We start from the raw sequence: 22,902 nt of genomic DNA on the forward strand, positions 1-22,902 counted from the left end.
TTTTTAATCACAGTCTCAATTTCAGTGCTTGTGATTGGTCTGTTTATATTTTCTATTTCTTCCTGGTTCAGTCTCGGAAGATTGTGCTTTTCCAATAATTTGTCCATTTCTTCCAGGGTGTCCATTTTATTGGCATAGAGTTGCTTGTAGTAATCTCACGTGATCCTTTGTATTTCTGCAGTGTCAATTGTTACTTCTCCTTTTTTATTTCTGATTCTATTGATTTGAGTCTTCTCCCTTTTTTTCTTGATGAGTCTGGCTAATGGTTTATCAATTTTGTTTATCTTCTCAAAGAACCAGCTTTTAGTTTTCTTGATGTTTTGCTATCGTTTCCTTCATTTCCTCTTCATTTATTTCTGATGTGATGTTTATGATTTCCTTCCTTCTGCTAACTTTGGGGGTTTTTTTGTTCTTCTTTCTCTAACTGCTTTAGGTGTAAGGTTAGGTTGTTTATTTGAGATGTTTCTTGTTTCTTGAGGTAGGACTGTATTGCTATAAACTTCCCTCTTAGAACTGCTTTTGAAGTAACTACTGTAGAGCAGAATAAAGAAAAAAGAATGAAAAGAATTGAGGACAGTCTTAGAGACCTCTGGGACAACATTACATGCACCAACATTCGAATTATAGGGGTCTCAGAAGAAGAAGAGAAAAAGAAAGGGACTGAGAAAACATTTGAAGAGATTATAGTTGTAAACTTCCCTAATATGGGAAAGGAAATAGTCAAGTCCAGGAAGCGTAGAGAGTCCCATACAGGATAAATTCAAGGAGAAACACGCCAAGATGCATATTAATCAAACTATCAAAAACTAAATACAAAGAAAAAATATTAAAAGCAGCAAGGGAAAAACAACAAATAACATACAAGGGAATCCCCATAAGGTTAACAGCTGATCTTTCAGCACAAACTCTGCAAGCCAGAAGGGAGTGGCAGGACATATTTAAAGCGATGAAAGGGAAAAACCTACAGCCAAGATTACTCTTTCCTCCCTTTCACACCTTAGTGAGGCCTAGCTCCCAGGCAGTCTCGCTGCTGCTCTCAGCTGGGTGGGGTGAGGGTGCAGAGCTTAGGCTGCTGTGAGGTGGGGCCCCAACTTCCCTAGGGACCCCCTTGGCTCCCAGGAAGTTCTGTGCATCTTACACCTAGATAACCGAATCTACCTTTGTTGGTTTGTTTCCGTTTGCAAAATGTAGTTGCAACATTCTTGAGGAGTGATTCCATTTGCTAGGGGTTCCCGGGTTAACGATGTCAATTATTCCTCTCTTCCCCACTCTAGGACCCACCCAATGGAGGATCCAGAATCAGGAGCAACTCTGCCCTGTGATATCTGAGATGTGGTCCTGGAGAGTCCAGGCCTCTCTGCCCTTTGAGACTCTGTGCATGAAATACTCTGTTATCAATCTAACAGCTTTTCATTTATAATTTAGCCGTAGCTCATCACCTACCTCAGAGGGATAGCATGAAATCTAATGAGATTGAGTCTAGAGGATACTATGAGCTTCTTGGAAGACAGACAGCCCATAAATAATGCACTAAATACTGGAATGATCTCCCGAGTTTTTCACTTTCAGATTAACAAATTTTTTAAAAAAGCTCTAATAGCTTCAAAATCAGAAATCACTAAATGCTTGCTTTTATACTTTCCTTTTCGTATTTATGCACTAAAATACTTGTTTTGGAAAACTTAATGATGTGGCATTGACGTTAAGTTTGTATTTTTCTTATGTTCATAATTACATATGACTCTATAGTCAATAAACACTTTGTGAGACCCTATTATATGTTAGTACTTTCCCACGCCTGAGATCCAGAAGAAAGAAAGGGGAAAGATCTGACTCTAGTTTAAGGAGATGCTCAGTATAAAAGGGAAAGGCTAGTGATACCTTTTCTTATGCATAATTCTTTTAGTTTTATCTGCATTTATTACTTTTTTGAGAAATAACCAGTAATAATACTCACTGTTTAAAAGATTGTACAGAAAAGGTTCTATCACAGAAAATGCTTGAAAATTACAAAATGTCCAACTCTGAATGTCCTTTAAAACCGCTTTATACATATTTACCTAAGTCCCAACTTTAATCCAGAAGAATACAAGCAGGCACGTGATGCAAGCAGAGGGCATTTGGGGAGCAAACCAAGCCAGCCTTACCTGAGTGAGTCGTCACTGGGGCTGCTGAGAGTATGGGACGCTCTGAAGGAGCACAGAGCCGCGGCTGAACAATCGAACATCTGCTATTTCTAAGAGGTTTACACCCGAGCTGGAGTGAGCTCTCACAAAGGTCGAGTCACACACAGCGTATCGTCTCCCTCATTTCAACAGTGTTTTCTGTTAATGTTCACAAACTCAATGCAGGAACTAAGACAGCTATTGTTGGTTCTTTTTTTTGGAGAAAAGCTAGCAAAGAAAAGCGGGAGTGCTTTGGGATATCATGCAAGTCAGAACAAACACAGGTACAATTCAGGAGCCCCGTTTCACCATCCATCCTCCCACTGGCTGGAGACGCACATGTGATTATTCTCTCTGGGTTGTGAAACTGTGTGGATAATGATGCTGCGAATCAGTGATGAAAGCTCGACTCCACTTAAATGATGTCTGGAATTATTTGCTCTCACCCTTTGATTTTTAATGATTCACAGGAAATGCAAAAGGGTTACTTTTTAATCCTCTTTTAGGAAATGAATGCCCTGAACTTCACCAGATGTTCATGCCCAGCGATAAGTTTATGCTTCCAGTTTGAAGTCACTTATTAAAATTGCTCATAAATCTAAGATCATCTGAAGATAATTAGCTGGTTTGCATAAAGGTAAATCCATTATATAGAAGGATGGGCTGAGACAGGCAACAACAAGGTGAATCTAAGTAAAATTCTTAAGTACACCTAAGGACAGCATGGGCTAAGTGACTAGTAAAATAGTCATATCCCTAAAAATCGTCTCACACACGCATGTACACACACGTGCATACACGCACGCACATGCACACACACAGGCGCACACAAGCTCACAAGAACATAGGAAGGGTCAGAGTCTCTCATTTATGCCCTCATTTCCAAGACACTGAAAGTGAACATGAGGAATGGACTTAGGTCTCTAAGAAAGAGGCTCAACCTCTGAACTTCTGTTTTCTCATGGAAACTGGAACAGTGATACCTTTCTGGTGGGGCTGCTGTATATATGAAATAAGCTAACGTATATCAAGTGCCTGGCATTGCTCCTGCTACACAGAAGGTGATACCAGTGACTAGTTACAACCTTGTTACTCTGTTGTTGTTTGGGGGATATGACTATTTTACTAGCCACTGAGACTATGCTCTCTTTACATGCATATCGGAATTTTAGTTAAATTCACCTCGGCGATGACCCTCTCAGCCCATCCTTCTATATAATGGATTCACCTTTATGTAAACCAGCTAATTATATTCAGATGGTCTTAGATTTACCAAGAGAACTCCACAAAAATTAACTAATGACCAATAATTACATGAAAAGGGTGACAAATTCTTTAATAATCAAAGAATAGTGGTTAGTATGATGCCATATTTCCTGTCCAGGAGATAGTCATCTGCTTGGAATGTTAACAGAGTTCATTACTGTGATGGAAAATGTTTTGTGGGTTGTTTAAAATGATTCTGAGCTTTAATTTTTCAAAAATGTAGATGATTTTTTAATCATAAAAAGTACCCAACCTCTGTTTTTAGGGTAAAACTGCCTTGAAAATATTGACCCCCTGTGTTTTGTAATATTTAAAATCAAAGCAAGCCCGTGAAGCCCGGCAGAGATCGCATTCGGACAAGGACGGTGTCAGCTTCCTCCCTCCACATCTTCAGGGCCCCAGTCTCCACTGGCCAGGCACCATTCATCAGTGAACGCCTGGGTCTGCCAACCAGCTGTGAATCATCATCAAACACATCCTCCAGTCCTTCCTCCAATACGTCCATAAGGGTGTCATGAGACTTTCCCAAATAACTTGCTAAAATTGAGGATGATTTATTACACAGTTATTATACTTTCAGCCAAAGCTTACCTTTTACATGTGTGTCCAGCCCCTTTACCTTGTAGACCATAATCTGACATGCATTCTCCTGGAAGGTAGCCTCAGGGCTTACCCACAGCGTCCAGCATAGGGTATGGCGTGGACTAAGTGCTCAGGACAGACCCAGAGAGTGAAATCATGGTGTCTGCGGTTCTCAGGATTAGCGGCCCAGGAACAGAGAAGGCAGCACCCATCAGTCACTGTGTTTTCATTCCCAGTTCCAGCCTAGAGCTGATCATCTCATGTGGTCTCCTGGCATCGCCTGCTCCTTGGTCCTGGTGTGACCAATGGGAAGATTGAAAAACAAAGAACAAAAACCAGATACCTGAAGAGAGCCCTCGTCTCCGTTCTCCGCTATTCCCCTGCTCTGGACTGTCATCTGAAAGCGACCTACAAACAGAAGAGGGCGTGTACTTTTCTTTCCCCAAATCTGCATTATGGCCAAAGCCCTCCTCAGACACAAACACGCTGTCAACCATCTTCATGGATGCAAACATCCCAGACTCATTTTCCATCTCACCCTTGAGCGCTTCCTATTATTTCTGTTGTATTTTCATAGCCGGAAGCTTTTGTTCGTGCTGTTCCCTCTGAACTTTATGCCCTTCTTTCCAATTTATTTCTACTGAAACAGTCAGAATGTACTCCTGCCTCCTTGTTTTTCGTTTTTTGGTTTTTTTTCAGGTAGCATTTACTTGGTCCACGCTGCTCATCTTGCAATGTGGGGCCCTGTGCCTGCCCTCAAGAGGCTAAGACACGAGACTGGGGAGAGACAGGTGAGTTACATTTCTGTGCTATGTGCCACCTGCATGCATTTACAAATAGGGCAGAGGCCTGAGGGGATAAGGAAAAACTTAGCTTTAAATAGACACAAGATCATAAAATAAGATGTTCAAGACCATAGGAGAGTGAAGGCTTTGGGGATGGAGGGGCCAGGGAAACATTCAGGCCGGCCGGAGCGGGAGCCAAGCGCTGGGAGAGGGTGTCATCCACGTAGGTAGGCTTCCCACCCTCCCTCCCAGCTACTCAGCAGTAAAACCCTCCTGGAAGCTCGGGGCTCAATTCTGAGGACTGCTTTCTACCAGATGGAGAGGGAGGTGGGCAAGAGGCATCCAGGAGGTGTGATGCGGTTTGTTACAAAGCGCAGAGGCCGTTCCCAGGGGAGGTTCTCTGCCGCGTGGGCGGGAGACAGAGGACCAGACCGGCAGTGGCCAAGGGGCTGGGATTTGGGACCAGAGAGATTTCTACACACTTTTAAAAGGCTCAATTCAAATATCACTGTCCATGCTAAACTTTCCCTTCCAGAAGAAAACTGGCATTCTGTGTACTCTCTGCCGGGGAATGTGCTTCTCCTTCTGTCCTCAAGTTCACGGGGCTGTCTCTGCCCATCACGAGAGGCCGGAGTTAGCTCCTCCCACCGGGGCACAGGCTGCCGCGTCCCCGCAGCCCTCAGAGCACCTGCTCGTAGACGGCATCGTTCGCCAACACGCGCTTGTCGAGCAGATGTGATTAGAGTTGTTCTAACGACTTTTCAGTGGGGGAAAATCTATCTTTATGTATCTGTTAAAAATGTTAAAAGTATCTTTATCGTATTGCATTACAACTTCTTCCTCCTCTGTTTCTTTCTCAGGAATCCCTAGAACTGTGACAGTGCATCATTAATCATATTGAAGTCCTAAAACAAATGTGGACCACAGCGGTTTTTTTTTTTTGCCCAAGCCAACATGGACTTTCAAAGTTACAAATACTAAGGGAAAATTTATCAAGCTGAAAGAAAGGTTCCTACAATTTTAGCCATCACGTTCTATACGAATTTGCAGAGCCCTTCCCTTTCTTGTCCCTCAAAATCTAACCTTATATGACTAGTGATTTAACCCAGAAAATCTGTCCAGAAATTAATATGTTTAAGAATAAAGGTCTCTGGACAAACGGTCCAGGTCCAGGCTGGAGACAGTTACGCGGCCACCGAGCTAGCAGCAGCAAGAAAGTGCCACGTCATCACCAGTCGTGCAACCCGGAGGCCACAGAAAAGACAAACTCTGGACAACAAGGCCCGTGACCTGGGAAGAGACCCTAAGAATTGCCCTCGGGGCTCCCTTTCTGGAGGCGACATGCCGAGCTTAGGTGGGCGAAGCACACCTCTCTGAGTCAGGCCTCTCATCTGTATGTGTGTTTTTAAAACCCCCAAATCCACTTTTCAAAGGATTTCAGCTGGCTCTTTGTCCAGTATCAGAATTCTTATCAGTGGAAACGTAACTATTCACAACACAATACACAGAAGGGGTCATCTTTATCAAACTATGGTCTTAGGTGTAAATCCTTCTAGGTAAAAAGACAAATTGTTCAACTTCACATACGAAAATGTTTTTAAAAGTGAGCCCATGTACGTAAGGAAATGCCCTTGATGACTTTAGAACAATAAGTTGATTTGAAAAAAATAAAACACATCAATTACTATTATTGGATATTACATTTTCAACTGAACTCTTGCCTATTATCATCTGAACAATACAAACATTTCTGGATTAGCATTTTATTCATTAAAGGGTTTACTGGGTATCATGTGGGCATTAGATGCGCTGAGTCTACTATGTCAACAAAGAAATAAGTTTTTACGAAAATTTGTCTGGCTTTTCAATCTCCCTGGCTGTTGCTATTTGGTTTCTATCTCCAGCCTTTTAAATACTGGTATTTCCAAGGATTCCAGTTTCTATCTCCATTTTGTGTCATTCTCTCAACACTGCTAGGTGATCACGCCTAATTCTACGGTTTCATACTGAGGGGTATGTTGTACACACTCCTAATTACCGACCTCCAGGCCTAGCCTCTCTGAGCCCCTCTCATCTCTCACCTTATTTCCATCACATCTCACTTTGCTTGCACTCCATGTGATGGAGGGGAGGGATCTGCACTTTCTCCCCACCGAATAGCAACTGTGGATTAAATAAAATAACACCATACATTTTTAAGCCCTTGTTTTCATGGTAAAGGCAACTGTGCTTTCAATTAATCTTCACAGTCCAAAGAAGAAGTTTCTATTCCCTTCGAATGAGTGACGAAAATGAGATCTGCAGACTTAAGCTGTTTTCCCAAAGTCACAGAACAGAGAATGGGGCAGTGAGGACACTGGCTGTCTGCACTCTCTGCATAGGTGACCACCTCGCAGAATCCACATGGACGCTCCCGCAGGAAAAGCCCTTCCTGGTCCCACTAGGAAAGTCAGGGCCCCTTCTGTGGACTTACATTCCAAATTGGGGTGTAAGTTTCTGTCTACCACCCCTCACGTACCCAATCACACACAAACAGAACAAACACAGGGCTACTATGGAGCCCATGCCAGATGAGGCCAGGAATGCCGCTCACATACTGGGAATTAAAACTGACTCACTTCCTCCACCCTCTACTTGCCACTAATTGCAGGTGGTCCGGTATAGGAGAAAGTCAAGTCTTCCCTTCCCAGAATGAGCAACCACCTGCTATCAGATTTCCAGAAGGCCTAATTAGAAACTTCCAGTCACAGGTAGAACTTCATAGCCTGTGAAGCTAGAAGTGCACCACCCCCATCCTGTGACCCCTCCCTCCCCAGAGCTGCCAAGGTCGTCATGGAACTTCACCCACTAACACAAGCGCCCTGGAAGAACACAGGCCTGCTCAGAGGGGCCAGGGTTATTTGTTCCTTCCTGCCCTTGAAAGTGTGTAATCAAATTAAACAAATCCACACTAAGATCAAACGACCATTCCAGACCTTATAACCTTTCCAGTATATGTGCCCTAAAAATGCTACTTATTCAACCAACAGAGCCAGAGAGACTGAGTGGGACCCAGCGTCTGAAGACAGAGACTGGCAGTCAGCCTTCTGGGAATTTTTGCTTGAAGATTCAACCTTTGTATAATCCTAGATATCCAAGTGAGGAAGGGTGGAAGGAAAAAATCCAGGGCACGCTTTCTTTGGGCATAGTGAACAACAGATCAGTAAGAATACATGGGATATGTGGAAGATGTAAAATGATCTGTTGAGGCTGGCTGGCTGGCCTTGGGCTGGCTGAGAAGGGCTGCCACTCCAGGTGAAAGACCCTGCCCTCTGTCCTGTCGACAAGATGCCCTGTGACAGCCTTTTTAAATGAGGGGAGTTATATGATTATCCACATTTTATAAATGCAGTTATAACTACAGTTCAGGAAAGGATTAAAGGGAAAAAGATTTATATATGTGTATATATAAATATATATAAATAAAAAGTGTATACCATTCTAATATATAACAAATGTATATATTCCAAATGTAAATATATATATACTATTCTAACATATATTAAATATATATACATGTATCTCACACCCAAATGCACAGACATATACCCATAAATTTTTAAAAACTGGTGTAAATAGTGCTTATGTTTCTTTTTGGTTAAAAGACTATAAAATTACTTGACTTTTAAAAGCATGTAAATTACCTTAACAAAGCAAAAAGAGTGAGGGGAGAGGAATAATCAAATAGCAAACTGAGTTTTAAAATTCCTGTAAGATGCAAAATACCTACCTGCTAAAACATCCTACAGATGTACAACAGTGCCTCAATTAGGGGGTCAGAATCACATAGAGTAACTTGGACTTCTGAGGCCAGGGGTGTGTAAGTTGGTATAAATATCATAGAGTGTTATTTATCAAGAGCTTTAAAAAGTATAAACACTATTTTCTAACTTCCCTACTAAAATTGTGTCATAGAAAATAATCAGACTTGGATACAAAGATGAATAATTAATTATGTTAAAAATAGCATTATTTATAACTACTGTTATAAATTATATAACATATCATATAAGAAAGTATATAACATATTATATAATAGAAATTTAATGCTCAATACCAGAGAGAGGAATAGTGAAATACTTTATGGCAAATTCACAGAATGGAATATTACATAGACATTAAAATCATTTCTTACAAGAACATGTAAAGATATAATATTAAACTGTCAGGTGAAAAATGCATAAAGCAATATAAAATATGATCAAAATATTGCTTAAAAGGCTTTTTAGTCATATTATTTAGCTACTGCTTTTAATCATGTTATTCAGTCAACACACCCACAGTCTATGATTGATTATATGGTAAATAATTAAAATGTGAAATGTGAGATAACAAAAGCAAAACAAGCAAACCAGACCAAACAGTAGATGCTTTTGATTCCGAAGCCTTATGGAAGTTGGAATTGAACTTTCTGGAACACTTTATATGGGTGGATTCAGAGTGACAGCTTCTCTTCTTACGTTGGAACACTTGATGTGTCTTTCTCCCAAGGTAAACTGTGAAAAATGTCTATACCCAGCAGTCGCTTGCCGATTCTTTTCAGTGGAATCGGGAATTTTTGGATTCCTGAATAACCAGACCACAAACAATTACAGAATCATGAAGTCCATATTTTGTGTATGTGTCAAAATGAAAAATAATCCTGGCCTATTTTTGAAACCGGTGACCTTCTCTGAAGCACTCACAGAGCCATAGCCTTACAATTCAGCTTGCACTGAATTTCCCTTTCCTTCTAAGGAATCTGATCACTAGATGACATTCTTAATGTGAGGGATGAATTGTGCACTTAGCATTCAGCTGCTGGGAAGGAGGGAAGGTGTGGTGAGTGCAGGGGAAAGTAAGTGTTGTGGGTAGGAATTCTCAAGGCTTCAACTGCACAGAAAATTCTAGAATGATCCATTCACTTTGTATAAATGTGTCCACAGCTCCTGAAAAGTGAGCAGGGAGGTTCACTAAACTAGGGCACTGTCCTACACCATCCTGGGGCAAAGCCAAATCTCTGTGATTTCAAGCAAGTCACTAACTTCTCTGGACATCCGTTCCATCTGTTGTACCTCATAAGGCAATTAACAAAGTATTTGGCAAATAACTGGTGTTTAAGACATATATATATATATATATATATATATATACACACACACACATATACATACATATATATGTATGTATATGTATATATATATCTCCTTTCCCTTAAGCTTAAGGCAGCTTAAATGAAGATTGTGAACTGCAGTTTTCAGTTCACACTCCATTTATCTGACTTTTATCTCTGGGCCTGTATACTTTATATATTCTGGGATAGTCTCAGTTTCAAAAAATGTTCGAAAATGTTAATTTATTAGATCAAGAAATTAATATTTGATTTTTCAGAGGTTTGCTGGTCTTTTCACATACATAAATTTACAGCAGAAAAATACGCCTTTTCCAGACTGTGTTCTTAAGTTTTATTAGGAAAAAGCAGCCATCTTTAACTACAAGTGATCCTAAGATAGGATCTTAGGTGTTTTTCTCTTTATTAATTCCCTCTTAGGTACACCTAGGGCCTAGCATATAACAGCCGCTCGAAAACTATTTGTTGAAGGAATGAATGCCTGGGTGCTGCTGAGGGAGAGCGGAACCGCGGACTGCAGGGGCCGTTACAGAGCCGGAGCTCACGGTGCAGGGAACTTTCACCCTTACCTGAAGCTCACGTGCAGGTGAACGCTGGTTAGAATTCTGGTAAACAACATAGAATGCAACTCTTGGAACAGACGAGCCCTCTGAGTGGAGGGGGACAGAGAGCCATAAAGGGGCCCCTGTGCCCTGATAGGACGCGTGCACCCACCCCTCAGGATCTCTTCAGAGCCCGCTTCCCGAGGTGGTCCACGGCCCCCAGCGCCCACATGGTTCTGTTTTCTGGGGTGTCTTGGCCCTACCTGCCTTCTGGGAGTCTTTGCAGCCCTGAGGAACCTCCAAGTGGAAGAAACAAGTGCACACTCTCCACTACTCTGACTCTGCTCCCTTCATTTGGAGGAGGAGGTGTAATTCCCCTTCTCGGGTAGTCACAGTGCAGCTGAATGTGTCTCCCCGGCGGCCAGCAGGATAGAAGGGAGGTCCCTCCAGGGACTGGTGCTCCCAGGACCCCTGCAGCCTCCCAGGTACCAGCCTGCCCCTCCCGCTCGGGGCTCAGTAGTGCAGCCAAGAGGAGCCACTCCTGCCTGGCCAACCTCTCCCTACGGTTTGCTGTCTTACTTGCACAGAGAGGAAACGTTCCCTGGACAGATGCCTGTGATGACTGATGACAAGCAGCTGAGGAGATGGTATGAGGAAGCGTGTGTGTGTGTGTGTGTGTGTGTGTGTGTGTGTGTGTGCACGTGCGTATACATGCATGCATGTATATAGAGTGCTGGTCAATTTTTCAGTTTGTTGTATGTTTTTAGGAAGTACACATTTTAAATTGAGTAAATGTTTAAAGAATTTGAGTTTTTAAGCAGTCACTATCAATAGCATTATTGGCTTTTAATGGTCTTTCCCTTAATATTTGGGCTTGATTCCATGTTACTTAACAAAATAATTGAAAGTACCCACTCAGCAGTCAATAGATCGATCACTCTAACACTGGAAATGTGTCTTTTAAGCCATGTTTCTTAGTCAGTGAACTAAAGAAGATGGCTGGGGTTCAAAATCATCTTTCTTTCTTTCTTTCTTTGTTCATCCATTCATTCATTCATTTGATTTATTCCTGTATATATATATATATATATACATATGTATGTATAAGGTTGGCCACGCTCACTTCAAATAAAATATGCGGGCAAAGTCCAATATACGAATGAGATAAAAGAGATGCTGATTGGCTGAGCCTGGGTTTGGGGGACAGGCTGCTGGATCTAACCCCTCACTCCCTGAAAGGCCCTGGGGTGCATTCAGGAACCCTATGGTTCCAGGGAGAAAAGTTTGAAAAAAATGACTATTTTACATCGACTCAGTGCGCTGTTAATCTCTAAAACTGTTTATCAAATACCATCCCGATCCCTGGGGTGAGCCAGGTAGGCGGAGCCAGAGGAAAAGCAGGAGTGGTCCACAGCCCCACAGCATGGTCCGAGCTCGTGAAATGTGTCTGATCCTGTGCCATCCCGAACACAGAGGTGCCCATGGGACGCCATCCACACTCAAGGAGCCCGAAGTACGGCAAACCCCCCTCCTCTGCTTCTCCTGTTCCAGGCCCGACCCTGCTTGTCCCAGAAGCCTGCACTATTCGTAGATAGAGGAGGCTGGGAAGCAGCAAAGGACAGGAGTGGAAATGATATGGGGGCCTCACTGGTGCCCCCTCCTCCCCACAAGTCCCAGGGAGCTCCGAGTCCACGCCCATCATCATTGTCCTGGGTTACGTGCGGCCTGGACTCGTGTGGGAGCCCTGCAGCCACAGAGCACCCAAAGACCCCCTGGCCACTTCCCTGACAGGCACGGTAAACAGTGCATCTGAAACATACTGAAAAAAAGACAATTTCAGGATATGCTATAGGGTCTGTAAATGTTCACCCCAAACTTTGAAAAACTCCATGTAGACGTAGATTTAACTCACATCTCTGAGCCCGTCATGTCTTTGCTGTATGCAGAGCCTTCTACACTGGTGCATTTATTCCTCTAGCCCCTAACAATTCTATGATGGAGACAAAGTATCATTGTCTCCTTTTTGAAAATAAAAGGAAAGACAAATGATAATATATGTTTTAAGAAGCCAAACAACAGCTAGCAAGTGGGATTTTGACGTCACCTACAGGGCGAGATCTCCCACCTGCCTCCCAGGCCCATCTGGGGCCCCAGGCCCTTCAATCCTTTCCCTCTTCCTGCTATTCTTCTTCCCGCTCCTCAGGCGGGCCAAGCTCTTCCTCTCCAGCCTCAGCACCTCGCACATGCTGTTCCTTCTGCAGGGACTGAGCTCCCCCCAACACGCTGCCTCTGCCTGTGCCTGTCAGGGCTCAGCTCAAATCCTGCAGCCGCCGGGAGGCCCAGGGCCTTCCAGAACCAGGCCGGGCTCTCATGCCGTCTGGCAGCTCCCATTCTTTTCTTTTTCAACATTTTTAAAAATGTGCTATCAATTAAGTAGAGGTGTGTTGATTTATGAATATCTGCCACTCACAGGGGACTATAAGCTCTGGGAGGGCCAGACCTGGCATTCTGAACACCCATCTAGTAGGACCACCCCCCCCGCCCCCAACACCCATGGATGAGCATGCCCTACATCAGAGCAGAGATAAGAAAGTCTGAGACTCACGTGGAAGATCCTCTTAATCCAAGGGCAGTGTGCCTTCCAATTCATCACTGCTGCATGCATGGCCCCAGACTATTCCAAAAGTCTAACTTTTTTTTTCTGAGTTATAAGTTTAAAATTAAATTAAGTTTAGGTTTAATTTTAGTAACAAATATTTTTCTATTCAAATTTTTTTTAATTGGCACCATGTATAAACAGTAAGGGAAATCAACATAAGCAGTGCTGTGAGAAAGCACAATTTTATTTTGATTTTCTACCATCCCTTGAAAATATACTCAGTGGGGAAATCTTTCCTTTCCACTAGTGAAACCTCTAGCAGAACCTCTGTGCCATTTCTGCATATGCAGAGTCAGAGAGGCTTACAGGCCTCTTATGTTGCAAAATACTCTTAATTCTGCAATTGGAGCCTATAGTGCAAGGTGCGTTCCAAAGTCCGAAGTGCAGTCATCGCTAGTCTGCCCTTTGCACTCTGCTCCGGTGACAGGCCTGCAGCAGGATGCAGGCCTTCTGTGCCACGAGGCTGTGCTCTGTCCTCTCGCAGCTGCTGGAGTACGGATGCTGGCTTCCTGAGCGTGACTGAGGCCGCCCCTCTTCCCTGGGGACGCGGGGGGCCCTCTTGGAGGTTTCCGGCCGGCCCCTCCCTCCTTGGCTCTCGCCTTGCACAGCCGCCTCTCTGTTCTGGGGGCTCACTAGTGACTCTTTCTCAGGCTCTGGGCTCCCAGCGGAAGGCGTCCTGTGGGGGCACCTGGGTGACGGGACCACCTTGCCTCTATCAGCACATCACTTGCGTGAAAAGCACCCAAGTATTCTCACGCCAAAGATTTTGGCCACCAGCCAGTCCTGGTGCCAGCCCCAAAGCATCCTCTCAGCCGTCAGCCGCGTCTGGCTGCCCAGGGCACTTGGGCCCCATCACAGCCCTCCTCAATCTTCCTGCTCAACGGCAAGCCCCCCCCAGTTCTCTGAGCCTCCCAAGTGCAGGGAACACACCTCACAGCTCTCTGCCTGTGTCACTAAACCCTTCCCTATCCCATAATGGTTATGGGGTGGGAGGTAGTAACCCCTGCCTGTGACCTCACGTCAGGTCTGAGTTTCAGAACCATTTCCGGGGCCATTTCCTGTGGAAACGTGCAGAGGGGAGGACATGCTTTGATCACCCTCCCTTTGATGTTTGGTCCCCCTATATTGATGCCTTAGGAATCCGAAGGTAGAAGATTCCCATCCTAACATTGCTACAGTGCTTCGAAGATAGGATGTAACACTAACATTCTAGAACTCAACGATTCCATATCCAGAGTCTGACAGGGAAAGGATGAGTCCCAAGTGGTATGAGAGGGGATGTGGGGAAGAAAGGAGTCAGGGGGTCTCCTGGAGAGGGGTGGGCCCAGGGAGGTGGACATCACCTGTCTGGTGCTCCTTCCATCCCAAGTCTAAGTCGTAGGTTTCAAAGACAGAAAACCGTCAACATCTCAGCATCTCAGACTGGTATAATGCTTCTACTCGGCAAGGTAAGGAGACATGTCATTCCCGTTTAGTTACCTCTAGTGAATTATTTTAGCTACCAATGATAAGGGGTTTCAGGATATTTAATACTTATCAATGAGCACAGCTGTGAACAGACATCTTCAGTTTGGTGCTAAGTTCCTAAATGAAATAACCCCTAGCTAGTCCACCTCTCGCTGAGTAGCGGGCGTGGGTGGCTGTTAATCCTGCGGGTCCCCGAAGGCCCACGGACTCCTCTGCCGCCGCATTGTGTTCTTTGCTTCCCGCCGCCAATGAGGCTCCTGGGATCTGGGGAACATGCCCTCTACTGTGTGCACATCTCATCTTCCCTCCTGGCCAAAAATGCTCCTAAAGACACAAACTCTCTTACTTTAGAGTTTTTGTTTCCCCAATATCACTAAAGGTAGAGAAGGGGCATGACGAACCTTGTTGAATATTAAAGTATTTTTAAAAATCGATTGAAATTGATTATATAGAAAAACAAGTGTTAGAATTCAAGCACAGAATGACAGCTGCTTGAAATAAAGAATGGAATAATATATTTTTTAAAAAGAATGCCTTTGTATATTCACTTGGATCCTTGAATGGATAGGTTTAGATGCAAAGTTTAGGGGAAGAAAGAGGGATAAGACAGGACACTATATTATTTTCCAAAGACATTCATATTTTAAGTGGGGATTCATTTTAAAAATGCATAAATTACTTTAACCATGTTTCTATTCTTTTGACATGGAACATGTTATTTTTAAAGGGAAAAGTTTCATCTTCACTGAAGCGAAATTTTGTTTCAACAATGTCCCTCTAAGTCTTTAATGGGTCAGTGGATTTCTCTAGAAATCCAGATTCAAGCCAAATAAAGCACAGCAGCACTGAGGGGAAAGGGACGATAATGAAAGCAAAGTGCAGAAATGCAAAGAATTAAATCATCCTATTGATTCATTTAACCAGTATATTGGAGCACCTAGTCTCTGCCAGCTCTGTTCTGAGCTATTGATATTCAATGGTGAATAAGTTAGATTGGGTTCCTCTCTCTAAGACTTACATTCTAGTTAGGATGGGGGGAGCAGGTAACAAACCAACCACAAATGTCATTAATGCTGGTGCTGGGCGTGATAAAGTGGGTGTGGCAGGGGCTCTTTGAAGGGGTGATGTCTGATCTGAGAACTTTAAAAAAGGCCATGGGAATGTCTGTGTGTAGAACATTCCAGAGAAGTCTGTCCTAAGGTTGCATGGTGAAGGCAGTGTTGGTATGTGCGAGAGACAGCCAGAGGGCCAGTGTGACCGGGGAGGAGTGGGGAGAGCGGAGAGTGGTCGCAGACGGGGAGGGGAGTTGGGGGGGAGAGGGTCCTCCCTGGAGGTCAGGTGGAGACTTGACTTTAACCACAGCGCGGCCACAAGAGCAGGGTCTAAGCAGGGGTGTGTTTACAAGGTTTGCTCTGCCTCATGTAGAATGCACTCTAAGCTCCTAATGATGAAAGCAGGGCAAACACAGTGGCCTGGCAGGAACCCAGGTGGGAAGCAACAAAGGCTGGGACAGGTGTGGAGGCAGAAGGAAGACGAGCTCTGAAAGGCTGGCTGCTGGACTGGGAGCGAGGGACAAAGAAACGAGAGGCGTAAAGGATACATACTAGGATCACCAGTATTTATGCCATCACCATCGTCATAAACATACTTTTTACATCTGTGTGAGGTCTGAACCTTTACAAAATACAGTTGCTCCTTTAGCTCTCAAGATCAGCCCATGAGGTAGGTTTCATTACTCCTATTCCTCTGTCATCCCCTGCAGTTTGTTCCCCGATCAGGCAAACTTTGCTTGTCTTAACAATACTCTTAATAATCTTGCAAGAAAAAGCATTGGACCATTTTTGTAGTCTTATAAAATGTATTTGACTTCAAATAATTATGCATTTGATAATGATAATTATGACCGTTCAATGAATTTCCTTTAAAGACTGAGAAATTACAAACGATATTCTACAGAGAAGAGTGTAAAAATACACAATCTCCTCCCCCCTTTACAATTATGTCAAGTCACTACTGCTGTCTCTGTTGAGAGCAAACGTTTCTTCGTACTTTAAATTCCTTATGCTTGGGACTTACATATGTGGATAACTAAGGAATTAAAATCACTTTATTTAAATATGTAACCCTTGCTTATTCTGTCTCAACGCCATAGCCCAGCTTTTCCTATGCTGTGTTCCACGTTACCTACATGTTATTTAAGACCCATATATTATTCTACTTGACTCAAGAAAAGCATGTCATTTCCTGAAGTTAACCAGTATTTCATTTATTTGGCTTCTCTTTTACAATAAATTAAAGATAAGGTTCAATTTAACATTACTTAAAGTCTTTGAAACTTCCCATGATATCACCAAGAAACTACGTATTTTGATTTTAGATAATAGGCCACAAATGAAGTGGGAAATTAATTACAGTGATATGTTTTATATGTTCCTGTTGAATGCATATGGTAATTTCATCTACTTAAAAAAAGGAGTTGCCTAGAGACAGATTGTTCAATGCTGTAAACACGAGTGACATGTAGCTATTTTATATTTGCAAATAAAATACTTAGTATAAATATAACGCATGCAACATTTGGGACATACTTCTACTAAAAATGTATCTTTTGTTTGGCTGAAGTTAAAATTGAACTAGATGTCCTTTATTTTTATTTGCTAAATCTGGGCACCCTAGGCTATTAAAATTAAAACCATTTAAAATTAAATATAATTAGAAATTCAGATTGTCAGTGGCGCTAGCTTTGTGGCAAGTGCCCAGAAGCCAGACACTACTAGACACTACTACTGACAACAACAATAATAACAATGGCTGACAATTTTGGATTGCTTTCTACGTGGCAGACGCCATGCTAAACATCTTAACCGCATTCCCACATCATTTTTATTAAAATCTGATGATATGGGCACTGTTATAATAACAGTGCATCTACAGCTGTGAAAACCAAGGCTCACAGAAGTTCACTCACCGCCCCAAGTTCGCTGGATGCGATGCCGTGGCACCAAAAGCATCACAGACAAGTTGCCTGACTCCAGACCCTGCTCCATCCACTCCCACTACCGATACTGCCGAGACGGTGAAGAACTTTCACGCTGGCACATCGTAGGATTTCACCCCAAGTACTGACCAGCTTAACGTTAGTAAATTTAAAGTATATGCCATTTCCGTTAACTTAGATGAATGGTAGATCATTACAGAAATATGAATCAATAGGAAATATGTAAATATGTTTTGAACAGTATAAAATGCCTTCGACATGCACGGCAAAGCTCTAGTCAATTGTTCGTAGAGTTTAAATGGGAAAAAATGATGAAGGATGACAAGTCTAAGGCGGCTATTCAAATAAAATGAAAGGAGACCTCTTTTTTCTGCATAAGAAAGATTTTCCAGGGAAAAACCCAGAGGCAGTGTCAAAGGCAGCATTTCTCTGTCATTCTACAGCTCCTGTCCAAGTGACCCTAGCTCTGATGTCTGAGACCTGCTGCCTGAGAAGCTGGGTTAGAAATATCAACCCAAAGGGAGAATCCGCCTGGAGAATTCAGAGGTCAGAGACAGAGGCTGGCAGAACGCAGCTCCCGGGTCTGGTGACATAAATGCATTACCTAATGAAAATGCCACCAAAGTGAGGCAGAAAAGAATCTCAAAACGGAGGTGGTGAATGAGGATGATGGTAATGAGAAAAAGCAGGAAGGCAAACTTGAACTGGAGTAGGAGGACCAAATGACACAGAACAAAAAGACCCTGCCTGAAAAGCCTAGAGTTTTGTTCTGTCACTAGAATGGCCAGGAAGCTTGATCAGACAGCTTTGCTTCCCTGGAGATACTTTCTCTGCAGTCCTCTTGAAAACATCTAGAGAGCAGTCACCCTGACAAGACCACAGCAGAGCCGGACATGTTTATGTGCTCCCCTGGAGTTTGATTTTCAACCCTCGCCCCTATCCCCCAGCCAGCGCGGTCTCACCTTTTCTTCTGTCTCTGTCCTTGGTCTGCCCTCCCTTTCTGGCGGCTCTCTTCCCTTCTCCTCTTTCTCCTTTCTCTTCCCTCCTCTGTCTTACTTGATCCTACTGTTTACTTTGTATGATGACAATGTTTTATAACTGATATAATCCACAATTTTTGACCATTCTTTGTTGTCGGGTCCAAGTAAATGAAGAATCACACTGGAGTTGAATTTTTGCCGCAGCTTTCTAATATATGAAATTAAAACTACCTTGATGCTAAGTTGACAATTAAAAGGAATATAACTTAGTCCTATGGACTTCTGCCAAAACGGAAATTCAAGGGACGATCATTTGAGCTTATACTGGAACTCTTAAAATAATAATATTGAAAGATTTCATTTTAAAATATGATGTCAAAAAGTCATCACAGATATTTACAAAACTGGATTTATTTTTGTGATTTTTGAATTCTCCATGTAAATCTGGGAATGCAATTGCAGTGGAAAGAAAAACACCTTTTCTTCTAGAAAAAGTCTTCGGATTCTTGATATGTGTAAGTGACCTAAGTTCTGGCAACTCTGAAAACGTTCTAGGCCTGCCTCTTAACTTGGTTTTATTTATGTGCCTCCATTCCCTTCTGCACATTGAAGACGCCATCAAAGGTCACATCTCATAAAGAACTGTACATATTTTATCATTTTGGTAATCAAAGAATATAGCTCCCTAAAGACATAACTAAATCTTGACTTGTACCTTTTGGAAGCAATTATTATTTAATTTAGCATTTGAGTAGGTAAAAGTAAGTAAAAAATAGGCAAAGGAAAGTTTAAGAAAGGAACTAAACATGGCATTAATTGCCTTTCACTGACGTGTTAGCTGATTTAGTGCAGCAAGTCTTAAAAGTAAGTCTAACTATCCTGAGTTTACAGATAAAGAACGTGAGCGCCAGAGAGTTTAGGAATTGTTTCAGAGGTAAGAACAAAGGAAAAACTAACCTTACGTTCAAATTCAGCTCTGTAGTAGTCTCAAGTCTGTGCTTGGCCCATTCTATTATGCTTTAAGGGTTAATGCAATCAAAGTTTCAATGAGAATGTTCCCAAGGCAAGAAAAAGAGATACAGTGCTTCACCTAGAGGGAAAGGCTGTAAATTAGGGAACATCATATTCTTATTATGCAGTTCACAGTTCAACGGTATCTAGAAGTTTCCAGGACTTGACTTCCCGAGGGAGAATTCAATGTGGGACCTTCGGAGTGATAGCTTTTAAGTGTGTTTGTTCTGAGATGATAAAGTGGTTTTCAAATTGTCTCCTGGGGAATTAGTGAGTGATTTGAACCAAAGAAAGCATTCAAAATTAAAGATAGTGCGATTAAATGGAGCAGGTCAACTGTTTACACTGAGACTGCTCACCTTAAAATTCAGGAAATAAAAACTACATAGTGAGTAACGGTACAGCTTCCGAGTAGGGCGGAGTAGTTGCGAAAAAAAAAAAAAAAATCCGATCAGAACAAACACTTTGAAGGAACATGGGAGGACCGGTGACTGATGCCATTCAGAATGGTGTCTTAACCAAAGGATCAAATGCTGCAGTGGAGAGGATGAAGAAACAAGGAGAGGTAGAAATTTAATTATTCATGCTATAAACACTTGTGGAAAATTTCTAACAGTCACGAAGAAGGTACACAAGCAAGATGATGGTAAGAATATAAGTCACTCATGCATTCTTGCAGAGACTTGGAAAATCAATTTGGTTTTATGTAAATCTGAGCCAAGAATTCATTATCTGTTGTGGGTTGACTCGTGTTCCCCAAAATTCATGTGTTGACGTCCTTGTCCCAATACCCCAGAATGCCCCTTATGTGGAAATGGGATCATTGAAAATGCAATTAGTCAAGTTAAAATGAGATCAGAGACTGGGGTGATACAGAGACCAAGGAATGCCAAACTGCCAGCAACCACCAGAACTAGGGAGAGGCCTGGAGCAGATTCTCCCTCACAGACTCAGAGCCAACCTTGATCTTGGACTTCTAGGCTCCAGGCTGTGAGACAGTTTCTGTTGTTTAAGCCGCCCATTTATGGTACTTTGTTACGGCTGACCTAGCAGACCAATGAAGTATCCAAGGATGTATTTCTCATCTGGTTTTCTATACAAACTGTATCCTATTATAAGAGTGCCACCCACATACACTTTGCTTTTGAGATCAGAATCAAAGTAAAATGAAGAGCTCATCTTCTATCTCACATGAATCAGGTCCCTTTTTCTTAATAACACTATTTTTTCAAAGTCAAAAAATGCAGCAACAAATTGACAATGGAATATTAGAAAAAGCAAGTATCTGAAATCCACTTATACTGTATAAATCTCAAATATTTCACATGAATGTATGCCCTGTTAGATGATTTGTGATGCATTTCACAAATTCAAAAGTAACAAAAATGGTATATGAATAAAGCAAACATAGGCAAAGAAAGTCTGAACAAGATTTGGTAAAAATGTATGTTTCTTAAAAATATTTATTCCATAATACTCTAAGCCCTCCTTTATTTCGTGGATAAATCGAGGAGAGACCTATGTCATATCTTTTTTTATCTTCACCTCCAGGCATAGTTTCTCGCACATTGTACATGGACGGTAAATGTTTCTCAAGTCTGTAAATAAACAAATAAAGCAAAATAAAATCTTACGGACAACTGAGTATATTTGCATAAAAAAGAGATGAGATGTACTGAGGTTTACAGATAATTCACATTATTTAGAATCATCTACCTGATGATTCTGAACTATGAAAAATTTAAAAACAGATAAAAGGCTTAATTCATTCCTCTCCAAATGAGACTCTAGTGAGACAGGGCTGCAGTCAATGCCAATTTTCTGCTACCTCCCTTTGGTACCTGAATTTATTACATATAAAATGTAATAATTTTATGAATATTGCTTTTGTGTAAAAAATGAATTTGCTAAATTGATATATTGGATATTTGATACAAATATACAGTGCAACCAAACACAAACTTTATTTTTCATTTAAAATTTCAATTTTCTTGAGAAATCAATTTTACTTGGTTTTATATTATGCAAATCTGGCCCAGTTTGAAGTAATCAAGAAATTACTTTAATTCAGCTATTTATGGATTAAAGCATTATATTTGCTGCTAAAGAAACCCAGACCATGTGATTCTTAGTAGTTTCTTCTTGAGTCACAAACAACATCACATAAAAATGTGCTAAGTCTAAAACCAAACTATCCGTTATAAATAAAAACTTTCTCACAAACCTGGACAAAGAACTGTGCATCTAATATATTTGAAAAAATAACCTTCTCAATTTAACATATATTTATGGCTATGTCAAACTAACAACGTATACCTGATATAGAAGGATGTCTAGAAATCTACCCTTTTACTATGTGCCTAAATAACTAAAAAAACAGTAAGAATTCTTGAATGAATTTTAATAAAATTTCTGAGTCTACATAGAAAAGAACACTACATATTTAGAATAAATACAACGGGAGAAACATTTTTCAGTGAGAGTTGCATGGAAATCACCATTATAAGTTAGGCAAAGTTCTTTTAAAAAGTTAGTTTTCTTCTTTTTCTTTATAACGAGAGTAAGAGAATTAGTTATACCTAGATCATCGGCTAAGTAATTATTGCTTATTGAGTACTTTCTGTTACACTGCCACTCTAATTGCCACCAACTTTGACCTGAGGAAGGTAATATATTATGTTTCCCAGAAAAAATGATACCGTAAACACACACATCACATGTAAGACACAATTCAGTTTGGGAAATGCGAAAAGGTGACTCTCAGATTCAAGAGCCATGGTGTTTTCTAAGTACTGTGCTAGTTGTTTCGCACACTTACCTCACCCATACTTGCAAGATCTCATTAGGTGAAAATTGCCACCTTCCTGAACATACAGGTGAAGAAACTGAAGAGGAGAATGATTAAACTACACACGAGAGGTCACAAAAGTAGTGGTGCTGTTACAGACCTCCCCTTGATGCCACTCTACGTGATAGCCTGCAGCAGGAAGCAGTACTTGTTGAAAGTACTGATCCTGCGAAGGGTCAGGAGACTGGAGATACCACTTGAAATCCTATGAGCTCAGGAACTGAATCTCTCAGCCTCAATCCTCCTTTAAAATCGACTGTCAAGTCACCTTTCACGTTTTACTTCCTCCACATGCTCCTTACTCTCCTCTCCATTTCACTTTTAATTTGATGATTTGATAAGAAAAGGCAGACTGCATTTGCTTCCAGTCTGTCTGTCTGTCTTCCTATCTATCTATCTCATTAAAAAGTCAAAATCAGTTGTGAAAGCAACGATTGGTTTGCATGGGAA

General features: G+C 41.8%; 1 protein-coding gene and 2 long non-coding RNA genes across 5 annotated transcripts in view; 2 read left to right on the forward strand and 1 right to left on the reverse strand.

Annotated features, from left to right (window-relative positions):
• LOC114487513 (uncharacterized) overlaps positions 1–4,243 on the forward strand; it is an 18,249-nt gene extending 14,006 nt beyond the window's left edge. Inside the window, exons 3-4 of the long non-coding RNA XR_008618949.1 lie at positions 1,275–2,277; positions 3,754–4,243. This is a non-coding gene — a long non-coding RNA (uncharacterized lncRNA). The remainder of the gene's footprint in view (positions 1–1,274; positions 2,278–3,753) is intronic.
• Positions 1–7,833, forward strand: part of LOC129392664 (uncharacterized) — a 57,002-nt gene extending 49,169 nt beyond the window's left edge. The window contains exons 2-3 of the long non-coding RNA XR_008618948.1: positions 4,713–4,804; positions 5,659–7,833. This is a non-coding gene — a long non-coding RNA (uncharacterized lncRNA). The remainder of the gene's footprint in view (positions 1–4,712; positions 4,805–5,658) is intronic.
• NALF1 (NALCN channel auxiliary factor 1) overlaps positions 1–22,902 on the reverse strand; it is a 591,782-nt gene that overhangs the window by 403,992 nt on the left and 164,888 nt on the right. The window lies entirely within an intron of this gene.

This window comes from Physeter macrocephalus, chromosome 13 (assembly GCF_002837175.3).
Source record: "Physeter macrocephalus isolate SW-GA chromosome 13, ASM283717v5, whole genome shotgun sequence".
Lineage (NCBI taxonomy): Eukaryota > Metazoa > Chordata > Mammalia > Artiodactyla > Physeteridae > Physeter > Physeter macrocephalus.